Below are 4,849 nucleotides of genomic sequence, written 5' to 3' on the forward strand. Positions count from 1 at the left end.
CACCATAGACATGGTGAAACTAGATGAAAAATGGAAGAAGAATGGAAAAGCAAACCCTAGAAAAGATGAAAAGGAGCCTAAGCATCCAAGAGATCCTCTCTAGAGAGCAAAATTAGGTATGGTCGTCTTCCCCTGTCAAAAGAATGACTCTGAACTCGCAATAGGGGTATATATAGGTGAGGAGCGCAACAGAAAACAGGCTCAGGCCCAACGAACCACCGCCCGCCGGTTTAAGTGTGCCGCCCGGCGGTTTCCCATAATCCTCCAAACCGCCCGGTGGCAATCGTCACCGCCCGGCGGTTTCCCTTTGAACCGCTTAACACCAACGCTCGTGCCTACTCCTCGCCCTGGACCGCCCAACGGTGTAATTTACCACCGGGCAGTGTGTCGACTCTTCAAATCTTCAATTTACTTCTCTTTTCTTGAGTCTACGACCTTTATCTTCAACTCCATTCTTCATTTCCTCAAAATAGCTACAAAACAATGCAAAACAAGCATAATATCGCTAAAAATAGCTTTCGACTCTCTACAGACTTGTTTATTGAGTTTTGCTTGATTCTGAGCTCATTCCAAGTAGTAAAGGGCGTAATTAGGTCTACAATGACATATGAGAATAATTGTTTTTCAACCTTCATCAACACCCCAAACTTAGAACTTTGCTTGTCCTCAAGGAAACAAAACAAAATAAAACAAAACAAAACTTGGCTTTATCTTCTTCCATCCAATGTTTCAACAATCCCAAAATACATGACAAAACTACTCAATTCAATATCCTCAGTGAAATCCAAAATAAGATGCTTACATGCTTCAATTCAGAGATTGCACAACAGATGTTATACATTATGAATGACCAATCCACTAAGCAAAAATGCACTCATGACAACTAACAGTTCATACCAAGCAAGTGTTTCACTCAATCACTCAAGTGTTTAAGGTGACACTCCAACTCTCTAATGTTCACAGGTCACATGAAACAAAATTTCCATTCATCTCAAACAATCAACATCTTTACATGCAAATGCCATCAAAAGGACTTTTTTCAAGGCTTGTAATGAGGTTGAGCTAACAAGAAAAATCGGTTTTTCCAGAATACAAAGTCCTTGAGTTAAGAGAGCTTTCAAAATATTCAACAATTTAAGCACAACTCTTTTCCTCACTTATTCCCAACTTTTTCCCCTTTTTCTTTTTCATTGAGCTCCTCTTCATGCTTTTCTTCTTTTCTTTTCTTTTTCTCATGAATTTTTCTTTTCACAACATTTGAGCTCAATGTTTTTCATTTGCTTTTCTCAATTTTCCCCCATGCAACCCCAAACTTGAACCTTTTCATCATATACATTTAAGCTCATCCCAACTCAAGGTAAAGAATTTAAAGACAAAGGTTCACATCCTGTTTCAGGCTAAGGTTCAAAAAGGGTATAGTATTTTCAAGCATTTTGGGTGAAAATTTGGCTAGAGAAGGGTTCTCAAAAATGGCCTTGATCATATGACAATTTACATGCAATTCAATCAATCATCAAGATTAAGGCAATATCATTCATGTTTTCCTATGAACGATGCATACAACAATAAAAACTCTGGAGCTCAAAATCTCACACACATGCTTTCTCACACAAAATTCAATCATGCACCCTGCTTAGCATCAAAACCACAATCATAATTCATCACACATCTATTTCACAGAATATCAACATGCATTGCAACTCAATTCTCATCCACATCAAATAATCATCAAATAGATCCATCATGCACATCAGTCTGTCAAACATTTTCAGGAAAAATATTCAAGCCAAGGATACACACTAAAATTAAAATTCAACCTATTCTAGGAATTTAAAATGCAAAGAGTAAAAGAATAAACTCTAGGTTGCCTCCTAGTAGCGCTTGTTTAACGTCACGAACTTGACCCAAACCTGTTTGGCACTTGTCAGTGAGTGCACTTCCTTCCACCACCTATCAGTAAGTGTACCTTCCGGATATCCTTCAGTGGATACCAAAAATTTAGCATCCCTCAGTAGATGCTACCCAACAATTGTTCCACAAATTCAAACAGTACATGTTCCAACGGAAATAAAAAAAATGCAAATAACTGAAAAATGAAAACTATTTTTAAAAATACAAAAATTGATTTCCAGCAAGTTCAACTCTTCTTCTTCACGTTGGGATCTTCATCATCCCACCGGCTCACTTTTCTTCGGTCCACCTTCTTGATCACTATGGAATAAGGTCTTCTAATCTCCACCATTCCTTCATCTTTAAGCTTTCTGTTGACAATCCACTTCTTGTTTTTAAATCGCACTACAAGGCCCCGCAGGAATGACATATCCTCTGAAGGGGTTGACTCCTTCTTGCACACCTTTATTTTCTCATGAATCTGCAAGGCATTACAATTGTAATGATAATTAATACCTGTGGATTTTTCTTCCTTTGCAACGTCACTTTTGGCCCTTTTATACTTGACTTTCCTGACTACCCTCTGCATAGTTTCTTCAGAGCCATAAATCAACACTCGGTCATAATCCCTCAATTTTATTCCTCCATCATGGATACGTATAACCATCTTGGAAGTCCGCATGAACGATCTTCCCAAGATTAATGAATTTTTTCCATCATTTGTCCTATCCACCACTATAAAATCAACCAAAAATTCCAACTCCTCAATCCGAACAATTGCATTTTCCACCATTCTAACTGGTTTCTTCCTAGACCCATCCGCCACTGTTAAGATCACTTTAGTGGGCTTTAATTCTATCCCTCTCGTCCTCTTAAAATCACTGAGAGGCATCAGATTAATGCTTGATCCTGAATCAATCAAAGCTTCTCCTAAATCTACATCATTTATGACACAAGGAAGAGTCAAAGCTCCTGAATCCTCTAGTTTCTACGGATGGTTCTTCTTCCTGGGTTTTGCCCACTGCTCCTGATTTTCTTCATAGCCCAAATCAAGCAACTTTCCCAAATAGTATTTGATCCTCTCATCATATTCAAAAGTTTGAGAAGATGTTCTAGAATTAATGGGCTCCTCATCGAGAATATTACGGATTGCTTCTTTGATACCTTCCTTCTCGTTTTCTCTTTCGGCTTTCTTCTCTTCACAACTCTTATGCCCATTATGAATCCTCTCCGCCTCTTCATCCTCACTGCTTTCGATCTCAATTGTTTCCTCCTCTGGCTTCCTTTTTCTTCTTGTTGTAACAACTTTGCACTCCTCCTTTGAGTTAACGTCAGTGTTAGCCCGAAATTGATTTTTCTCAGTGATTTCAACCCTCTTAGACAGCTGTCCAATCTGTGTCTCTAGTGATCTAAAGCTGGCCTGATCACTTACTTGTTGAGACTCATAAACTTTCAAAAATTTGTCAAATCTGTCAGTTAAGTCTCTAACTGTCTCAGTCAAGCTGCTAACCTGCTGCCATAAAGGAGAGGGTTGTTACTGCCTGAAGTTGTTCACTTGTCTAGATGAGTTGTTCTGACTCTGCCCAATACTTGAATGATTTTTCCAACCTTGGCTAGAATTACCTTGGTTGAAATTCCCTTGCTTGTATTGAAATTGGGCTCCCAAATAATTCACATCCTGCTGCATCTCCTCCGTGAAAGCACATTGACCATTGATATGGTCACCACCGCATAAATCATAAAGTAACTATGCCTGAGAAATATTTCTAAGTCCCCTAGGAAGTTCGGAGAGGACCTTTGTCAACTTGTCCAATTTCTGGCTCAGAAGGTGATTCTGCGCAACTGCAGCGTCTTCAGTAGGAAGATGTAAGAGTCCTCCTTTTTGCATGCCCCTCTCACTCTGTGACACTTTGTTTAAAGCCATCTCTTTAATCAAGTCATACGCCTCATCTTTCGTTTTTCTATTGATACTTCCTCCAGCTTAGGCGTCTATCATCATCTTGGAATGAGCACGTAAACCTCCAAGGAAAGCAAGCAAATATGAAGTTTTATTGAACCCATGAACTAGGGTCGCCCTCAACAAACCTTTGAATCTATCCCATGCTTGCCTGAGAGTTTCCTCCATCCCTTGTTTAAACGAAGAGATCTCCAGCTTCCCTTGATTGATTTTTGGAATTGGGAAGAATTTAGTTACAAATTGTTGGAACACCGCTTCCCAAGTCCTGAACGTTCCTTCAGGGAAAGAATTCAACCAATCTTTTGCATTTCCTCAAATGGAGAAAGGAAACAAACTAAGTTTGACTCTGTCATCTGGCACTCCAGTTATCTTGACCGTGTTGCAAATCTCACCAAAAATAGTCAAATGCTTGTAAGGATTTTCATTTGACAGTCCATGGAATTGGTTGTTCTGGACTAACTGGATGAGCGCCGGACTCATCACCATGCTGGTTGCATTGTCAGCTGGAACCGCTATGCTGTTGAAATTTAAGGGGCCTACTACATTTGCTGCGTCCCCCAAAGTACGTCTAAGAGGAGGTTGGTTGGCTATCTCCTCAAGATCTGGTGCAAAAGTCTCAAGCGACGACTGCAAAATAACTTCTGGAGAAGGAGATCTCTCACGTAAAGAACGTCTCTTTCTCCTCTCGTATGGTAGACCTTGTAACAGAGGTTGCTGGTTTTTCCTCCTTCTAGTATGTACCGTTTCCTGCATACACAAGAAACACACCCTAAAAGCACTTTTACAGAAAAATAAAATAAAACGCAATCAACAAAAATAAAAAAAAAATAATTACAACCAAGTCAAATTCAATTAATTCACACTACTAGAAAAATAAACCTCGAGTCCCCGGCAACGGCGCCAAAAACTTGTTGACGGATTGGCAAGCGTACCAAATCGTTCAAGTAATATAATTGGTAAAACCCAATATCGTTCTTCCCAAGAGACTCGATTGGCTTTCTC

The sequence above is a fragment of the Vigna radiata genome, unplaced genomic scaffold (assembly GCF_000741045.1).
Source record: "Vigna radiata var. radiata cultivar VC1973A unplaced genomic scaffold, Vradiata_ver6 scaffold_293, whole genome shotgun sequence".
NCBI lineage: Eukaryota > Viridiplantae > Streptophyta > Magnoliopsida > Fabales > Fabaceae > Vigna > Vigna radiata.